The sequence below is a fragment of the Cupressus sempervirens genome, chromosome 7 (assembly GCF_028749045.1).
Source record: "Cupressus sempervirens isolate cs-2001-9-10 chromosome 7, ASM2874904v1, whole genome shotgun sequence".
NCBI classification, from domain to species: domain Eukaryota; kingdom Viridiplantae; phylum Streptophyta; class Pinopsida; order Cupressales; family Cupressaceae; genus Cupressus; species Cupressus sempervirens.
Genome location: NC_143124.1, coordinates 340,978,281 through 341,000,683, shown reverse-complemented (window position 1 = coordinate 341,000,683; position 22,403 = coordinate 340,978,281).

Sequence of the window (22,403 nt, the reverse complement as noted above, 5' to 3'; positions counted from 1 at the left end):
AATTGAGTAGGAAAGGATGGATGAATCTTGATTATAGATTCATACATAACCTTAAGTCTTGAAATCTTTATAAGGAGGTTGAAAACCCATAATTTGAGTGTGTGTAAGAAGTCATATGGTTTGTATGGAATGTATAAGAGAATGCTAGCAAAGTTTTTAAGGAAGTAAAAGGGGTGTAAAGACTTAGAGGAAGAGTAGCATTATAGAATCGAGTTAATCAGAATAGAGCATCAGCACTATGAACAAAGTTATATCACAGTAGAAAGAATCAGATCCCATTCGATAGAACAAGGATCTAGAATCATTAATTAAATTTTAAGTAAATCTTACCACTTGTAAATTCGAGCAGTAACATGACTAATTGCAATGTTTATTCTATTTCAAAACCATTTCTTTTTGAAGTATAAAATTGGTATTGGTTAGATGATTTGGAGGTAACCTCTAGCTGATCCTTTATCCATTTTGTACTCTAGGGCCAAGCCCTCATTCTTTTGGCTTCTCTCGAATACTTCATAAAACGTTCCTCCAATATCTTATCTTACCAAATAATTCTTGTAATTACAAGTAGGAAGAGTAAACTTTTGAGATGGGGGAGTGAATCAACAGTTAAAACATGAACCAATAAAACTTTCACCACACATCCATCTCATACATTCAATTGAGAAACTAAAATAACACGTAAAGCACAGACATCTAAAACATATAAACATATAAGCAGCCACACATTTGACACCAGATATGATTACCTAGAAACTCTCCAAGTGAGAAGGTAAAACTGGGGTGGGGATGACACTGTAGCAGTTGTAAAGTGTATCCAATTAAGATTACAATGGTTCAACCATAAACTATGATCTTCCCTGTAAAAGGCCTGCCTTGTTAAAGGCTTACAAAGATTGTCAATTCCCACCTTGTTAGAGGATTTTAACACCTTATTAGAAGTGTGCTTGGTTAAAGGACTTCTAATCATTCACTTGGAATGTCACCCTATTAAAGGATTTACAACAACCTACTAGGACTAGTTTGTTAAGAGAGTTTACTAAAATCACCTATTAGGATTTTTCAACATAGATCTTGTGATTGAATCTGGTTGCCTAATTAAGGATCAAATCTATACAATGTCCTTCTTGATCCTTCTAATCTGATATAACAATTTTTATACCCTTCTATTATTTGTTCTCCTCTAACTGATTCTATAATTCACAATCTCTCAATAACTTCTAATTCTCCATGAATTCTTAGTTTGCACATACAAACTTCTCCTTCAATCCCTTTTGCACTTATAAAAAGTTTCTGATTTCATCTTCCTTAAGAGGATTAGGAGACCTAGGGTTAGGCATGAATCTACAACTAAGGTTCATCCATATAGCCTCTTCAAACCTTCCCTTTTCCTAATTGGTTCCCTAAAATTATATAGGGAATCCACATATAGATTTGTCCTTATCTCCAAAGAATCAAAATCTATCCTTAGGTTGGCTTTAAAATGGTTTACATATGTGTTTGTGCCATTACAAACAAATATGACAATTCTATGTCACTTGGCATATGAAGTGACTAGTGCTTGGCATATGCTATAATTTTATTCTTACTCGGCACTTTAAATACTCATCATCCACTATATTAATCAGCACCTAAATCACTTAGCATGGTCTAGCTACTCAACCTTTGAGTGATTCAGCACATGAGTGGCTCAACACTCATTAGAACTCAACATCGTTGAACATTTATATGATGTACTTTGCATGTATTACTAGTTTGGCATGAACTAAGTAAATTGCTTAAGTGTGTTGACACTCACTTGTCAAAACTAATATGAGATCAACTATCTCCCCCTTTGACATGAGTGTCAAAAACACTTGAATATCCATAATCAATCTAATCTTCTCAAGTATATCATAACCATGACTCGGCTTATACACAAAAATTCAAAGTTTTCAAAATTTTGCAATAACCTATATACCTCAAAATTTGTAACTCCTCCTGAGTTAATATTTTTTTTTTGTATCCAAAAACTATTCTCCATTCTAAGTAGAGTTGTCTCTACTAATACTCCTTCATCTAATACTCTTTGCTCTGCCTCTATCTCTACATTGTGTTTACCAAAAGTTCATATCTCCCCCTTTCATTATTCTCTCCTCCTTTCAATATGTCTCCCCATTGCTTATTTATCTTCTCAATATTATATAATATTATCTCCCCCCTTTTGATGCTTATGTCAAAGGGTCTATACACGTATAGTTTATTTTCCCAAAAAAGACTAATGGACTTCTATGATTACTTTTAGAGCTGCATCCCAATTGTCACATGCAACATCTATTGACTTCACTTGGATGGTGAGCTCGGCTGAAAGGTATACTAGGCCATCTGAGATAGAAAGATTAGGAAATTTCTTCAAAAAAATTTCTACATAGACTAATTCTTTGTGGAAAATTTCCATGTGTGGGGTGAGAGAGGCCTGAATTTGTGTCAATTTGGCTCTTACAGTAGACTCTTTTTCTATTAACATAAGTAATTAACTTTGTAATAGAAGAAATGCATTGAAATGATACTCACTCTAACCCAGGTTCATAGGTAACCATGTACCTAATGTGCTTAAGTTCCTCTCCAAGCTGATAATTCTCTATCTGGTGTCTTGGGTGAGGAGTGTGGGATCACATAGTTTGGTGTACAATGAGAATATATTCTAAAGGACCTTCTTTACATCCTCAACCTTATTTGTCAAAGCAACTTGTGATAGTACTATTTTATTAGATATCTTTTCATTTACTTTTCCTTAACAATTTTTTTGAGACCATTCCAAAAGTTTGCCATTGGTATCAAGGTCTTCTGTATTAATACTTTCCACAATATATGAAAATTTCTCCAATAGTGGCTTGGATTCTTTTTGAATAGGAAAACTGAATGCATCTAAGAAAATTTCTTTGATGTCATGCAATGCTTGATTTTTCCTAAATTTCTTTCCAACCACTTCTTGGTGCTTCTTCCTTGTCAAAGCTTCTTGTAATATGCCTATCTCTTCTATAGTAATAGTGGCATAATGAAACTTAGGTATCACTATCTCTTCATCTAAAGTTACATCTCCATATTGAATTACCTTATCATCTTTTTTTGAGCTGGAGCATGGTGCTAAAATTTGCAGAGGTATTGCATCCATGCTTGGCTTCTAAAGGATTTTTGTAGGAGAGCTAAATGTTGGTAAAGTTACCAATTCTTAAGTGGCCTCTTGCTCCTTCTCCTTTGGTATGTCCTTACTTTCTCCATATTTTCTTCCTTCAATCACAATTATTTTATGCACCTTGTGGTTGTTCTATAGGTATAGAAGTATCTATTTTTCTTGTGTGTTCTATTTTTGTCTTATTTTCTTTTTCTATGGTAGTCTACCTCTGCACAACTTTGTCTTCTTTAACACTTGTGTCAACCTTGATAGATGAATCTACTAATGTTTGTATTGAAGGTTGAGAAATATTAGCTAAAGGGATCATAGAAGGTGGTCCTTTTGTATTCACCTTATCCGTTGTAGTGTGAGCTACTACCTTCTGAATTTCATAAAAAATGACCAATACTGGCTATTCACACAATCTAGCTTGCAGTGTACATTGGTCAAGGATCTTCTTCAAGTCTTCTATAGTTAAGGGGTTGATGTCCCAAGCTAATTTATCATGAACATCCTTAATAGTTATAGCTTTTGTAGGTATACTTGTCTCATGTGGAGGGCTCATGCTCGGTATTTGTGTGTCTTGCACAGTCTATTATTCCTATTCCTCTTCATTTATAGCCATCTCATCTATCTCCTTTTGTGTCTCCTCTATAGTAGTATCATATTTTCCTTTTATTGTTTCATCATCCTTGTATTCCTCTGTTGGAAATGATTGAAATAATCATAAGAAAAGTTAAGGGAGATTGTTGGAATAAAATATGGAACTAGTAAAGAACGTCCTCAATCATTGTTTTGTCATTGATGTCAAACTTGCTACTTGTAGGGATGATAATTTCTTTAGTGATCCAAATACTATCAATTAGTTGATTGTCAAGGTGGAGGCAATTAATAAGATGTAACTAAATAACCTAGAGAAAGGTTGAAGTTATGATGCTGGAATGAAGTACAAGGATCAGCTAAGCCATTGATGAAAGAATGTATTTGATGACATACTACAAAGAATGGGAACACTGAAACATATCAAAGATTTAAGGTTTTAACTAAGTCTTTTGTGAAGATCAAACTAAGTTCATTAGAGAGAAGGAGTCAGGCAAGCTAGTAAGAGCCGCACAAGTTCTAGTTAATGCCGAGTAAACTTTAGATGTTGAGTGGTGCCGAGTAGAATCAAGTGTCGAGTAAGTTCAAGTGCCGAATAAGTTCAAGTGCCGAGTAAGTTCAAGTGTCAAGAAAGTTCAAGTGCCAAGCAAGTTCAAGTGCTGAGCTGGTATAGATGTTGAGTAACACAGAGGTGTCAAGCACCAGTAACTCAATAATGCCAAGTTGCTGAATTATTTAGGAAATCGAAGATTCGCCAGATCTAAGCCGACAAGGTTGTTATCTAGAAATCTATGAATTAAAAGAAATATAAGAATGATAATTTGGTGGCACAGAACACCATGTAGAATGTTTTTAAGATACAACTGGCAAAGTTTCAAGAAAACAAGATATGGGGTAGATACATTGTATCCTACCTAATCAATTTTGAAACCCTAAAATTGAAGAGGGAAAATTGAGCGGTAAAGGCAAATTAGACTTCTATATAAGAAGACATAAGTTAATGAATAAAGTAGAGAGAGAGCAAGAGGGGACAGAAGGAAAGGAGACAGTGGTCAAGCATAAAAGCTTGAAATGCTGAAGAATGTGACTAGGAGAAGATAGCGCAGAAATTCTATTTGTATAGACGACCACAAAGATGATTGCATTGGCAGAATGAGTGAGAAGTCTCAAGAAGACGAAGCTTGAGAGGAAGACAAGCCGTCAGAGCTAAAGAGATTAAAGCCAAGCATAAGGATTGAACTGAAATTGTGATATGAAATCTGCAAAGTATGTTGTAAGTTATATCAGATCAAAAGACCATTATTGTTACTTTCTAGCAATTTTAACTGTAAGTCTAAATCCTATGGACTTAGGTTGGTTTAACAACCATTAGAAAAATCCTTTAATAGGGTGACATTCCAAGTGAATGTTCTAAAGACCTTTAACCAGGCCCATTCCTAACAGTTTGGTGAAATCCTCTAATAAGGTCACATTTAACAGTGTGTTGTAAGCCTTTAATAGGGTAGGCTTTTAACAGGGCATCACTTTAGAAGAGTGAGAATCAAGTAGCATGTTACTGGTGGTTTTTCCCAAATTGGGTTTCCACGTAAATCATTATGTCATGTGTTGATCTTGAGTGTTTTATCTTTTCATGTTCATTTACTGTAACTTGCTTATATGATTGATTAAAGTTTGAACAAAATTGAAAAGGATATGGATTCATTAAAAGTAGTAACAAGGTATTAATAGGGCATTTGGACCTTGGATAACTGATTCAGCCCCCTCTTAGTTATTCTAAAGAATTCTAACAATTGCTATCAGAGCCGAACTGTTGATTCAGTTTAAAGGGACTACTAGCAAAAAAGATCAAAATGCCAAAAAGAGAAGGTCCCAAGCTCAACAAAGAAAACTTTGTTGCATGGCAAAGTTTGATGAAGCTACATCTTGGATCCATAGGAGATTATGCCCAAAATTCAATTGTCACTGAACATGTAGATCCAACAGGTGCTCGTACTGCAGAAGACATGAAAAACAAACAAGAACACAATTAGACAATGCTGGAAATTGCATCTGCACTCAGCTATGTTGAATTTGATGATATCAAAGGATGTGAAATTGCATTCAAAATGTGGAAAGAACTATCAGACATCTATGGAGGAGACCAAAATTTACAAAGAGAAAAAAGAGAAAGTCTCAGAGGAAAGTTTGACAACATGAAAATGGAGGAAAATGAGAATGCTGCTCAGTATGGTGCAAGAATAAAGGAAGTGGTAAGTGAAATAAGATGCCTGAATGGTCAACTGGATGAGGATACTATTAATAGTAAGTTCTTAAGAACCCTGCTCCCTATCTATGCTATTAGAGTATCAGCAATACAAGAACTAAGATGTATACTAGGAAATAATCTAAGCTTTGAAGGTATAATAGGTAGACTCACAACATTTGCGTTATCTAACTTTGACAACTACAAACTTGAAAATGTTGAATTTTCTTTTAAGGAAAAGTTATCACTTTGAGATGCCGAACAGGTAAAATCAAAGAAAGGAAGAAAAATGAAATATGTATCTAGTGACAGTAGCACTGATGAGGAAGATGTGGAACAATTGGAAGCATTGCTTGCTAGAAGATTTCACAGAGGCAAAGGAAAATTCAAAGGTAAGATGCCTATCATCTATTTTAATTGCAATGAAGTAGGTCATATTGCTACAAGATGTCCATAGGAAAAGGACTTCAAGGAAAGCAATAAATACAAGAATAGAAGAGATGATGACAAAAGAGATTACAAAGAAAAAGGTAAGAAGTGTTATATTGTTGAAGAAAATTCTGATGAAAATGATGATGAAGTTTTTTATGTAGCCATGAAGGACCAATCTGATGAAGAAGAAGCCACAGCACTGGTGACTTGTATAAACAAGAATGACAGATGGATCATAGACAGTGGATGCTCACATCACATGACAGGAGACAAAAGTAAGTTTTTCAACTTTACTCAGTATGATGGAAATAGTGTTAGATTTGGTAATGATCCTCCATGTCAAATCAAAGGAAAAGGTTCCATTAAGCTCATAGAATAGATTTCATGTGATAATGCATACTATGTTGAAGGATTAAACTACAATTTACTAAGTGTCTCACAGTTAGGAAATATAGGATGCAAAGTGGAATTTGAAAACAAAACAGAAAAAATCTATGATACTGATGGTAAACTAATAGGAAAAGGAGATCAACCAAAGAGTAATTTGTTTTACCTTGATATGGATGATGCTTCTTGTCTATTTGCAAAATTTGATGATGAATGGTTATGGCATAGAAGATTATGTCATGTCAATTTTGATAATCTAGTCAACATCAGTAAAATGAAGAAAGTCAAAGGTCTACCAAAACTGAGAAAGCCTGATAATATCATGTGCAAACAATGTCAGCTAGGAAAGATGACAAAATCAAGTTTCAAAAGCAAGAACTATACATCTAAAGAGATAGTTGAGTTAGTTCACACTGACTTATGTGGCCCAATGGAAATACAAAGCTATAGGGGAGATAAATACATAATGCTATTTTTTGATGACTATTCCAGGATGATGACTGGTATGTTCTTAAAACAAAAATCTGATGCTTTTCAAATGTTTAAGTGGTATGTGGCCAAAATTGAAAAGGAAACTGGAAAAGGCCTAAAATGTCTAAGATCAAATAGAGGTGGTGAATTTAAATCAAAAGAATTTGAGATATTCTGTAATGACAATGGAATCAAAAGATAAATGTCAGCTCCTAGAACTCCCCCACAAAATGGAATTGCTGAGAGAAGAAACAGATCTGTGATTGACTGTGCTAGAACATTAATGATGGAAAAGAATGTTCCTCTAAAATACTGGAGAGAAGTTGTAAGTATAGCTATTCATACACTGAACCGAGTACAAGTCAAGAAAGGTACAAATACAACACCTTTTGAATTATGGTATGGTTACTCACCCAATGTAAAACATTTCAAAGTGTTTGGTTGCAAATGTTTTATCTTGAAGGATACTAGAAATGGAAAATTTGATGCAAAAAGTGATGAAGGTATATTTCTTGGTTACTCCACTAGAAGTAAGGCCTATAAGTGTTTGAATGTTAACACTAACAAAATTGTGAAAAGTGCAAATTTAAATTTTGATGAGCACATAGAAGTCTGAAGAACCAAAGAAAATGGAAGAATACAGAACCTTTGTATATTCTTATGAAGGAATGACTACTGATGAGGATGATGAAAATCAAATTGAAAGTCAACAACAAGTGTCAGTTTCAGCCGATTCACAACCAGTGAATGCTGAGTTGCATTCAGAAGCTGAGTTACAAAATGAAGAAAATGCACAATCTAATTCAGAAGACAATACACATAATAAAGAACAACCTGATAATGAAGTACATAGTGATCCTGAATCCAAAAGATCAAACATGGAAACAAGGACAGAGCCAAGATTATCCAAATATGTAAAAAGACATCACCCTACTGAACAGATAATTGGTGACAAAGATGCAAGACCAATGAAAAGGAATAAACTAAGACATGAATCATGTCTAATCAGCAAATCTGAACCCAAGACAGTATATGGTGCATTATAGGATGATGACTGGTATAAATCTATGGAAGAAGAAATTAATCAAATAAAGAGAAACAAAACTTGGAGTTTGGTTCCCAGACCAACTGACAAGAATGTGATTGGTACCAAATGGGTATTCAGAAACAAACTAGATGAGAATGGTGAGGTTACTAGAAATAAATCTAGATTAGTATGCAAGGGTTATGCTCAAGAAGAAGGAATAGATTATGGAGAAACATTTGCTTCTGTTGCTAGAATGGAAGGAGTAAGAACTTTACTTGCATATGCTGCCTACAAAGATTTCAAAGTCTATTAGATGGATGTAAAATCTACCTTCTTAAATGGTATACTAGAAGAAGAAGTCTAAATTGAACAACCAGAAGGATTTTTTGATGAGAACAACAGGGATATGGTGTGTAAGCTACATAAAGCACTCTATTGTTTGAAACAAGCACCTAGAGCATGGTATGAGAGACTTCACAAGTACCTAGTGCAAATTGGATTTGAAAGAACTGATGATAATAGCAACATGTACATCACAGTTGAAGAAGGTAAAGACATTATTGTATCTAAAAATTTTTTTGGATGACATAGTATTTGGTGGTAAGGAAGTACTTTGCAAAAGTTTTGCTGACAAAATGAAACATGAATTTGAAATATCTATGTTTGGAGAAATTAAATTTTTTGTTGGATTGCAAGTACCCCAACTTAAACATGGAATATTTATTACACAATCAAAGTACATCAAAGAAATTCTTAAAATGTTTGGATTGGAGGAATCCAAACTAGTAAGCACACCAATGGCCACAGGAAATAAGCTGTCCAAAAATTATGAGTCAACAGAAGTCAATTAAACAATGTACAAATCCATGATTGGAAAACTACAATATGTTGTGCATAGTAGACCAGACATAGCATTAGCAGTTGGAATAGTGGCTAGGTTTTCTGCTAATCCTAAAGAAAATCATCTCATAGCAGTAAAAAGAATAATGAGATATCTCAAAGGGACTAATGATTTTTGTCTATACTACAAAAAGAATGGAAAATTTGAACTCAATGCATATACAGATGTAGACTGGGGAGGAAACATTGATGATAGAAAAAGCACAAGTGGAGGCCCATTATTTCTAAGCAAAAGGCTGGTTACCTGGACTAGCAAGAAACAAACATGTATATCCCAATCCACTGCAAAATCAGAATATGTGGCAGCTACAGTCAATTGTACAAACATTGTATTGCTCACACATCTATTGAATGGAATGAAAGAAGAAGTAACAAAATCGGCGATATTGCATTGCGATAATACAATTGCTATAAACATATCCAAAAATCCAGTGATGCATGCAAAAACTAAGCATATCACAATCAATTATCATTATGTCAGTGAATTGGTGGAAGATAAACAAGTGATGTTGGAATACATTCACACAAAGGAACAAACTATAGATATCTTCACCAAACCATTGCCCAAGGATGCCTATGAATATCTTAGAGGAAAATTGGGGGTCATACCCCTAACCCAAGCAATTTAACGCAACAAGGAAGCTGCCTTGCATCAACAGTTATAAATCATTGAAATATTAATAGGTTGATGCAAAGGATGACAGCAGGTATAGAAACTCCAAATGAGTCACAAGCATAATGACCGAGGGAGAAAAACAACAAGAAGCCAAAGCTTATATTTTGCATTATAAAAATGCTACATCTTTGGCATTTATGTCAAAGAGGGAGAAATATGTAGAAAAACTGATCAATGCAAAGAAAGAGGGAGATATATATATGAAAGAGGGAGATATATGAGATCAGTAGTGAAATACAGCAAGACAACATATACAATCTTGGTGGTAACTGAATTGATTACTTGATCAGTTTGGTTTTCCATCAATGCCAAAGAGGGAGATTGTTGGAAATGATTGAAATAATCATAAGAAAAGTTGAGGGATATTGTTGGAATAAAATATGGAACTAGTAAAGAATGTCCTCAATCATTGTTTTGTCATTGATGTCAAACTTGCTACTTGTAGGGATGACAATTGCTTTAGTGATCCAAATACTATCAATTAGTTGATTGTCAAGGTGGAGGCAATTAATAAGATGTAACTAAAATACCTAGAGAAAGGTTGAAGTTATGATGTTGGAATGAAGTACAAGGATCAGCTAAGCCATTGATGAAAGAATGTATTTGATAACATACTACAAAGAATGGGTACACTGAAACATATCAAAGATTTAAGGTTTTAACTAAGTCTTTTGTGAAGCTCCAACTAAGTTCATTAGAGAGAAGGAGTCGAGCAAGCTAGTAAGAGCCAAGCAAGTTCTAGTTAATGCCGAGTGGTGCCGAGTAGAATCAAGTGCCAAGTAAGTTCAAGTGCCGATTAAGTTCAAGTGCCGAGCAAGTTCAAGTGCCGAGCAAGTTCAAGTGCCAAGCAAGTTGAAATGCTGAGAAAGTTCAAGGACCAAGCTGGTATAGGTGCCGAGTAACATAGAGGTGCCAAGCACCAGTAACTCAATAATGCCGAGTTGCTGCATTATTTAGGAAATAAAAGATTCCACAGATCTAAGCCAACAATGTTGTTATCTAGAAATCTGTGAATTAAAAGAAAGATAAGAATGATGAGTTGGTGGCACAGAGCACCATGTAGAACATTTTTAAGATACAACTGGAAAATTTTCAAGAAAACAAGATATGGGGTAGATACATTGTATCCTACCTAATCAATTTTGAAACTATAAAATTGAAGAGGGAAAATTGAGCGGTAAAGGAAAATCAGACTTCTATATAAGAAGACATAAGTTAATGAATAAAGTAGAGAGAGAGCGAGATGGGACAGAAGGAAAGGAGACAGTGGTCAAGCATAAAAGCATGAAATGCTAAAGAATGTGACTAGGAGAAGATAGCGCAAAAATTCTATTTGTATAGACGACCACAAAGATGATTGCATTGGCAGAATGAGTGAGAAGATTCAAGAAGATGAAGCTTGAGAGGAAGACAAGCCATCAAAGCTAAAGAGATTAAAGCCAAGCATAAGGATTGAACTGAAAGTGTGATCTAAAATCTGGAAAGTATGTTGTAAGTTATATCAGATCAAAAGACCATTACTGTTACTTTCTAGCAATTGTAACTGTAAGTCTAAATCCTATGGACTTAGGTTGGTTTAACAGCCATTAGAAAAATCCTTTAACATGGTGACATTCCAAGTGAATGTTCTAAAGACCTTTAACCAGGCCCATTCCTAACAGTTTGGTGAAATCCTCTAACAAGGTCACATTTAACAGTGTGTTGTAAGCCTTTAACAGGGCAACTTTTAACAGGGCATCACTTCAGAAGAGTGAGAATCAAGTAGCATGTTACTGGTGGTTTTTTCCAAATTGGGTTTCCACGTAAATCATTGTGTCATGTGTTGATCTTGAGTGTTTTATCTTTGCATGTTGATTTACTATAACTTGCTTATATGATTGATTAAATTTTGAATAGAATTGAAAAGGATATGGATTCATTAAAAGTAGTAAAAAGGTATTAATAGGGCATTTGGACCTTGAATAACTGATTCACCCCCCTCTTTGTTATTCTAAAGAATTCTAACATCCTCTTCATCTTTAGTTTTTCTTCCCTCAAAGAGATCCTCTTCACCTTCTTGAATTGTTGTAAGACCAAATATTAATTTCCACATTTTAGTGGTTTTCTAGAAAACATCTTGAATCTTGTTCTGAAGGATGCTAAATGCCTTGTATTTTGGTGCAAATCTTCCACCATATTTACTATTTACTTTTCTAATCTACTCTTTGGTAAATTCTAGCATAACTTGTGCTAATGTGGATGCTCTGATTTGTTTCTCCAAGTTTAGGCAGTAATGCCACTTATTTTCAACAATAGTATACAAGTATACAAATCCTTAGGCATTGTATTATCTAATTCAAGTGGAGTATTCTTGAACTTAGACACCATTTCACAAATTGATTCCTCAATTAGATCTTGCTGTATTCTACTAAGTACCCAAAATCAATATTTTTCAAACCAGTCATATCTGCATGATTCTTAACATTATCATAGATATTTTCAAGATCAGATTTAGGTGTATCACTTACCACTCTAAATGTATTTTTATCTTTACACTCTATTCTTTCATCATTTCTTTTAGGTTGTGCAACATATTTTCACCTCTGTTTCTTCTGCACTGGCCTTTCTATTCAGTAGCCTTTGTTTTCTCTTTGGCTTGATCGTTGGCCTTTTGAGTAGTAGTGCTTGTACTTGCCCAGGTTGTTTATGTTTTTGTCTTTGTTGGGTTGGGCTTGAAAGTCTTCTTTGTTTTTTATTTAGCTACAAGTTGTAACTTGGGTTTTCTCTTCTTAGATGCTATTTGGGTTGGTGCTTCTTTGATTTCCTCTTTCTTTGCACTTTCTTCTTCCTAGTCCTCACCCATGCCTTGGGTTAAAGCTAGAGGTTCTTGTGCTTCTACCTCTTCTTCCTCTTTATTCTCTTCATCATCTTCTTCGTCCTCATCACCTGCACTTTCTCCAAATTTTTCCTTCAATTTCCTCACTAATTTGTCTTTCTTCTTTAGTGTGGAAGCTATCTTCAAATCTATCTCTACTTTATATTTCATGATGTCATAATTATCAAATATCTTGGCACCTTTATCAACCTCCTCTACTAGGAATGCAGTGATGGCAGCTGAGGCTTCATCAACTTTGATTTGATATCCTAAGGGTCTTAGCCATCTTACCCTAGGTATTGTTGCCTATATGTATATGTAGTCAATATGCACAAGAAAATATATGTCATTGTAATATTTTTCAACTAAGGAGATAGGTATCCTTAACCTCTACTTCATAGATTTCTCAAAGTCTTCAAAATAACTTGTCATAACTAACTTAAAGATCTCTCCCATTTTCTTAATATACTCATTAATTTGGCTTGCAACTAATCTATTTTCTTTCCATTCAACTTTACCAAAAGATGGGAATTCATTTTATACATAGAAGAATATGCATACAATTATTGATCCAAACTTACATTGTACACTCTTGGTTTTCCTAATGGCGCCTAGGTCTTCATTTATCTATTGTAATTGAATTTCTGCAAGATCATAAGTATGATCTTTCTTGACAATTTTATAGCCAACATCAATAGCAATGGAGGGTACACTATTTAACTTGCTTGATTGATAAAACTTGTGAGAAATAACCCTAATTGCAAAGTTATCTAGGGTTGGGTATCCAATTACCCTATGGATTATTCTCTTTGAAATCTTGATTGGTCCTCCTTCCAACCATAGACAACCATCATGTATTCTACTAAGTACTATCTTGATCCATTAATTTTTACAAAGCATTGGGAAATCTAGGGCATGGGTCAAACCCTTTCTTTGGGATTTTAGTAGTTGCTCAAAGTATTTGATACCTTCATTTGGCTTTTTGAAACATTCAACAAATTCATTTTCTCTCTTTAGGTCATTTTGTAGTTGTTCATTTTGCAACTTTAATGTAGTAATCTCCATGTCCTTGACATTTAGTTCATAGTTGGCATTCATCATTTGACTTAGAGTGTCTAGCTGCATATTGGAAATCATGGTTAGTTCTGATGATATCTCTTCAAATGTGTCAGAAAAAACTCTTTTGTCTTCTTCAATCATGGCTTTTTCGTCCATGTCTTTCTTCTTTTGTTCAGTTACCTCACATAGCATTATGGCATGTGATTCTTGCTCTAACTTGAGATTTCTAATTTCCTCAACTTGGATCTTATTCTTTGCCATCAAATATGCAACCTCTACATCATACTCACTTGAGTCTCCATCTACAAATAGCTTCGTAGTGTCAATCTCTTTGTATTGTGTGCCATTATTTGCAATAGCAATCTCTTTCCTTATGTTCAAGGAACTCCTTAAATTTTATCTTGCATCATTTAGCTACTAAAGAATTAGATATATTTCAATCTCCTAGTCTTCAATAGTTTTCCCTAACTTGTAGACTTCCATTTCAAGATCTTTCCTCGAACCTACAATGCTTCTCTTTTAGAGAACAAGGCTCTAATACCAATTTTTGGAATTACAAGTAGAAAGAGCAAACCTTTTATGGGGGGGTGGGGGGGCGAATTAGTAGTTAAAAAATGAACCCATAAATCTTTCTCCACACATCCATCTCATACATTCAATTGAGAAACTAAAATAACATGTAAAGCACATACATCTAAAACATGCAAACATATAAGCAAATCACACATTTGACACCAAATATGATTATCCAGAAACCCTCCAAGTGAGAAGGTAAAATTGGGATAGGGATCACACCCATAAATCTTTACTACTACAATTATAAAGTGTATCCAATTAAGGTTACAATGGTTTGACCATAAAATATGATTTTCCCTATGAAAGGCCTACCCTGTTAAAGACTTACAAAAACTGTTAAGTCCCAAGTTGTTAGAGGATTTTACCACCCTATTAGAAGTGTGCCTAGTTAAAGGACTTCTGATCATTCATTTGGAATGTCACCCTATTAAAGAATTTACTACAGCCTACTAGGACTACTCTGTTAAGAAAATTTGGTAAAATTACTTGTTAGGATGTTTTAGCATAGATCTTGTGATTGGCTCTAGTTTCCTAATAAAAGATCAACTCTGTGAAATGCCCTTCTTGATCCTTCTGATCTGATATAACAATTTTTGTATGCTTCTATTTGTTGTTCACCTATAATTGATTTTACATTTCACAATCTCTCAATAACATCTAAGTCTCCATGGATGCTCAATTTGTACATGTAAACCTCTCCTTCAATCCCTTTCATGCTCATAAGAAGTTTTTGGTTTCATCCTCCTTAAGAAGATTAGGAGACCTAGTGCTAGGTACAAATCTATGGTTGAAGTTCATCCATATTGGCTCTCTAAACCTTCCCTTTTCCTATTTGGTTGCATGAAATTGCATAGGGGATCTTCATATAGATTCATCACTATCTCCAAATAATCAAAATCAATCCTTAGGTTGGCTTTAAAATGGTTTACATATTTTTTTGTGCCATTACAAACAAATATGGCAATTGTATGTCACTTGGCATATGAAGTGACTAGTGTATAGCATATATTGCAATTCTATTCTAACTTGGCACCTAAACCACTTGGCATCCACTATGTTTCTCAACACTTGAATCACTTGGCATGGTCTATCTACTCGGCACTTGAGTGACTTGGCATATGAGTGGCTCGACACTCATTACAACTTGGCATGGTCTAACATTCATATGATGTACTGGACATGTATTACTAGTTCTGCATGAACTAAGTAAATTACTTAAGTGTGTTGACAATCACTTTTCAAAACCAATCTGAGATCAATAATAATATTCCTTGTAAGCTCACCATGCCTCAACTACACTAATCTTTTCTCTAATAAAAATGATGTTGGCATGTAAGCTCGAATAATACATTACATATATATGATTGTATATCACTCTTTCATTGTCATATTCTTCTAGAAGGAAATGACCTTTCCTTTATACCAAGCCCTTAACAAATTATTGATCTTGACTTTAGGTTTTACCAATTTAAAATAATAACATAGGACCAACTTACTATATTGCATTACATGTTACATTACAAAAAGTATCTTTTCATAATTATAAGAAATTTTTCAACTCATAGTCTTCATAAATTTCTACCTATTGATCATCTAATTATGTATGATTAATCAATGCTCTTCAAAAAATCTTCAAACATTGTCTCATCTCAATTAACTAGCTTCTATCTCTATTAAGAGATAAATCCAAGCAACAATACCCACTCACCAGAAACATTATCTAAAAGTTGCCTTCACCAAACTCTTCATAATTCTGTCCACACTTAATATTTCTATATGATTTTTTAAAAATAGCATATAGACATAATCTAGAGCATAATCCCAAGTAGGCATAACCTAATATTCAATCATTGAAACATATGAAGCCAATCTTTTTATATTGTTCTATTAATCTTCATAGAATAACTAGTCTATTGATATCAATGACATAATCTATCATAAATGCAACATATCATCACTAGATCATGTCTCCAACACTTATAGGAAACTTCCCTATAGAAATAAAATCATCATTCATTAAATTTTTTTTGAATCAATATGCATTATTCTACCTATTAGACATGTAACCTTGTTCACTAACCTTACTATTGATTCTTTTATAATTAAAAATAAACAAAAAATTGTAATATTTTAAAACCACACAAGATCATATAGAGAAACATATAACAATGACATGGATATTTTTATGTGGAAACCCTTAGTATTAGGGTAAACACCATGGTGGGGGTAATATGCCCAGTAGCCTTTTTTGTGCAAGTAATATGATGCCTCATTAAAGACTTACATATGTTCCCAATGAAAACTCATCAAGTAAGGAATGAACATAATTTTCTAGGATTACAACAACATGTTAAGGCTACCTTTTTGGAGGATTTTGATCCCTTTCTATAAGATTCCATGTTCAAGGATTTCAAATACTTAGTGCAAGTCTTTCCTATGAAAGACTTACAATAGTTATAATGATAAAAAAGAAAACTAAATATTAGGTCTAAATATATGGCATAAATTTCATTTTAAATCCATTGTGATTCTCCACAAAGATACTTTGATCTTTTTTCTTTGTTCTAGCTTGAGTCAAAAAATCATCCTTGTTCACGATCTACCTTAGGTACTTGAGCACCAATCTTTTTCTCCTCATGGTTCTCTTTTTTCTTTTCTATCTCCTATAAATCTCCAATCAAAATAACAACAACACCAACAACAATTTCATGATGAAGACTAAGAGACCTTGAATCTATTCATCTAATCCATGGGTTAACGCCCTAAAATTATCATGTATGGATTATCTTATTTAAAATTTGTAATGCATAATGAGAATAGTGATGATAATACCCATGACTACCTATTCATAAGTTCATATTCATGTAGGCATACATGTCATCCTATAATTCTACATCTAGACTTATGTCATTTCTTCCTTCTATTACTTTATCTACTTATCTCTATGGGAATGTCATATTTATATTAAAAAAATAATTATATTTTGTGACATTAGTGGTGATTTAGTTGTGTCCATCTAATTCTAATGCTTCTCTTCAAACCATAGACTTGGGTGTAACTTTTCTTCTATCATGACGAATTTGCCAGTTTAGTGGTTGTTGTATTTACTTGCAACACTTCAGTCTATTTGTTAATTAATTGTTGAAATCCTTGACAACACATTAATTCTCACTCAATTCTTGAGTTCACACATCACAATTTTGTTTATGAATCATACGAGTGACTGGATTAGTTCAACAATATTCCATTTTGGCATTTATGGGAAAACCTAGTCTTCAATAATGAAAATTTGATATGTGGTTAAGAAGATTTACATTTATTCAAAAGTTTATAATTTTCAATTTATTCACTTCTAACTTCCCTTTTTGTTGTTGTATAGCCTTAAACTTTAATGTTTTTAACACTTACTTGTCATTATTTATTATGAGAAAACTCATTGTTTCTCTTTTGTTTATTTGGGAGAAGTGAAAGATGTTGAGTACCAAGATTGTGGTAGTCCTTAAGGAAAATAATTATTGCTAGAAATGGATATTTTTTAATTAAAAAATGCTCATACCCTCTTTAGGCTCAGATGCTTAATCCTAAATTCAAAAAATGGGTATCCATTTTTTTTTCCAAAAAAGGTACCCATTATTTTGGAAACAACTACCCATTTTGAGGAAATTAAAATATTATTTTTTGGCACCTAAAACCTTATTTTTACCCACTTTTACAAATGGGTACCTAATTTAAAATGTGTACCCATTTCTAAAAATTCAACTTTCATAAGCCATGGGTTACATTGTGTTTTGTCTTGAAATAGAGCTTGTAGGACCAAACCTATGCTTGTACCAACAAATATTTGAGTAAGGTATGAACATATGAAATTTCTACATTGGTGTGATTTATGGAGGACTTTCTTAATGAATTATCTGATAAAACAAAACCCCATTTTAGTTCTCTTTGTTTAGATTCTAAAAATGTAAATTTATAGTGATATGATGTATTTTAATATTTAAAGAATATTTACTAAATTAAAATGATATCTAAACTTTAAGTAGTATGGTTAACTAAAATTTTAATTACTTTTTTTATTTTACATTTTTTGGAAAATCAATCATATGTCATTAATCTACATAGAATGTACTTCAATATAAATAAAAGAAAGTTTTTAAAAGGTGAATTTTTCAACAAATTATGATGGTCGTATACTAGAGGTTTTTAAATCCCACATTATGGTCAAATAAAATTTTTAAAATAAAAAATATTTAATAAATAAATAAAGAAGAATATTCTCTTTAATTGTTGGGGTGTTAGGTAGCTTTCCCCGAAAGGAATTTAAAAATTTCAAATTTTTGCTCCAAAAATGGGTGGTTGTACATGTGTGTCATATGACTGTGAAACATGTATTATGAAATAGTAATTGTTGGATATGCCTCCAAAAATATAATTTATACCACGTAGTTATTCCAAACAATTACATATTTGAAAACTAGACTCGTAATGGTCATCAAATTAGACATCAAGTGACATAAAAATCTAAATAGGAAAACACTTTCACTTTTTGCACAAAACTTGGATTGAACTTCTTGCACCCACTCTTTGATTTCTTATTTTTATTATTATGTTATCTTCTCCCCCTACACTCCTAAAGGGTACCTTCCCATTTCATCCTTATTTTTTTCCTTTCTTTATTTATCCGCCTTTTACTCATTATTCTTCCCCTTTTTTTAGCAATGACAAAGGGCTCCATAACTTCTCAAAGAGGCCCTTGTAAGGCTTTGAGGTTGTGTCCAACTAAGCCTCCCATGACTTGTAACACCCTACCAAGGGATCCAAAAGAATTAACCTAAAATTTTACTAAGTTTTCCAAACATTTCTTTTTTAAAAATCATGAAAGATAAACCATTCATATCAAACACATAGTAGTGGAAGCAATAACATACATACAACTAAAAGCATACATAAGCATTTATAATAGGTTACATTCCTTAAGGATCCCAAGACATTGAGTCACATTTGACTTAAGTAAAACTAAGTCTAACAACTACCACATCCACATGAAATAATAATTGAAAAGTCCAATGTCCATAATATACATTTGTTTTGAATGCCTCTTGGCAAATAAAATGCAGAATGCTCAATCATCCATTGTACATGTCATAAGGTATGAATGGCTTAAAATAATATACATATGAAAAGATACATCATTCTCTACGGATCCATGATACAAATTACAAAAAAGTAAATGAAACTATTAACATACATGATAAATACATCCATCAATAAAGATATAACAACCATCATAAAAGATAACCATCCATCATAAAACACAACTAACTAAGTACATGGTTGCTCACAACCATAAATAGCATCGTTAGACCATCGTGAGCCCTAGCCATCCCCTGCATGTAACATCCCAAGCCACCGAAGAGATCATTGGTACTATCATAATAGGGACGTCACTCCTAAAAAATACTATAACATATGCATAAAGAAATCTAACATGCTACAACATATGCATAAAGAAATCTATCATGCAAGAATAAAGCATAAGATGATCCTACAAAATAGATAACATCATCTATCACATGCTAATCATCAATATAAAGAAATGTACTAATAAATAACATCCATCATAAGATCCATGAATAGAATAAGGTAAATTCCAAAAAAAAATGCTTAACCCATGGTGTCTATGGATGGATCTCAAAGGTAAGAGTGAAAAAGCACTACCACCCAACCACATGGGACCTAAATGGCCCACTCCCACTACGCTGAGGAGATAGTCTCAAGTCCCAAATAGGATATTAAATCACATATCACAAATACTCTCTAAGTCTAGGAATCCTAAAAGTATACTAACTCAAAAGTTCCAACATAAATTGACATCTAGACCCAGATGCACAACAAAGACATGTACGAATCTACTATGTAAGCGGGTAAGTGTCATTGCACGAATCACACTAGAGTTACCTTGTTAGTCTCTCAATAGACCCTCTCCCCCTAGTGACCCCTATGAGGCCACTAGTATCCTCTCATACTGACAAGGCATACTACAGAATGCAAGATTTGTAACCACACATTCTCTCTACTCTCATCCTAGTCTATACTAGCACTTGAGGCATGGGCGAGAACATACAATTATCTTATTAAGTTCATTTTAATCCCCATTTAGAGTAATATTTTTACTTATTAATACAACTTACAATGGGTTACCCTGGCAGTCTCTTAGGGCCTCGACCCCCATTGCAAGCCACTTCCTAACACTAAATATTGATAACCTAGGTCCTAAGCTCATGAAATCACAAATCACATTATCACCTTAGTAGTATACAAGCAACTGGAAAACATCATAAAGATAATCAAAATAATCACATCAGTTCTCTACGAGCAATTGAAAAGCATCAAATGATAGATCACAATATACATCAGTTCTCAATGAGCAATCAAAATAAATCACAATACGCATCAGTTCTCAATGAGTAACCAGAAAGTATCTCAAAGTAGTACTGATCGAAGACCCCAAAATGGTCAAGTCAAACATGTCACAACATGAAATCATCAAGATCAAGAAAAACACTTCAGTCCCATCAAGGCGACTGGAAATTAATCCAAGTATAACTGATCGATGACTCAAAAATGGTTAATTATCTCAATACATACACCTCAGCTTCACATAGGAAGACTGGAAAGCAATAACAATCAATAAACAACACACATCATAAAGCATGCCATCTCATTACCATGGTTGGGTTTTAAAAAAGATAGAGATCAAATAACATTAGCATGACATCACAACTCATAACCCTCGAGCCTCTGGTAGATGCCTTGTGACTGGTCAACAATTTAGTCAACCCCAAGCCCCAAAATATGGATAGCATACAGAAACAATATACAAACACATATTTTGGTTTACCTTTGAAATCACATGGTTAAGCCAAATATGAGGTTTCAATTTCCATTCAAGTATATTTTCAAGTGTATAAGATTCTTCGTTCAATTCCAGGTCAACCCATTTATTTCCTTGAATAAAACATAGAATTATTCCTCCATTATTTTAAAACAATTTTCTAAAATAATGAGAAGATAATTATTTACTTATTTAAATTATTAAACTAAGTCCCATTAACTTTTAATAAAAATCATTTTACTAAAACCAATGTTACTAATAACTAAATAAAACTCCCTTAGTTCTAAGAAGCATCTCCCATTATTCAAATTATTAGAATATGACTTATCAACTTTCAAATAAATAATTTACAATTTCCTTAAAATACTCTAAGGATAAACATTTATCTAAAATAATATTTATTGATTTTAAACAATATATCCATCAATTTCATTAAAATCAATTCCATTAATAATTCAATAATTAACTAATTAATCTTAATTAAAATCATATTTAATTAAGTTAATTAGCAATTATATAAATAATTCTTATCAATAAATTTACAAACCAGATTCATCATTAAATAAATTTAATTAAACTAATCTTTAACTAAATTAATTAATGAATATCGACTAAACATTGATGTCTCTTTCAATTTAATAATAATTAACAAAGTATTATTAAATTAATATGTTGTTAATGTAGTAAAAAAATTATTATATATTAACATTAATATTTAACTAATCTTAAACAAAATTAAAACATATTAAAAAATTAATAAAAATTACTTATTAAATAACATAATAATTCAACTTCAAATTACTAATACTCAACTTTTAAATACATGAATAACAATGTTATTAAAATAACATATTAAGAATCCTTACTTGAGACAATCCAAATTATATCATAGTCATTTTACATATAACTATTACACCTCAATATAATCCCTTCAATGGATTTTAGTTAATCACCATCACCATAAAACACGATATTTCCTTCTTATTACATGCATCCAATGAACTTATGTCTATGATAACTACCATTTTGCATGGCCTTAACTACCCAACCATCGATTTGATTTGATTTTTCCAGTAACGACAATAGAGATAAGCCTTGCAAGACCCACCAATGAAAACCAAACAGTTTCTATTCCA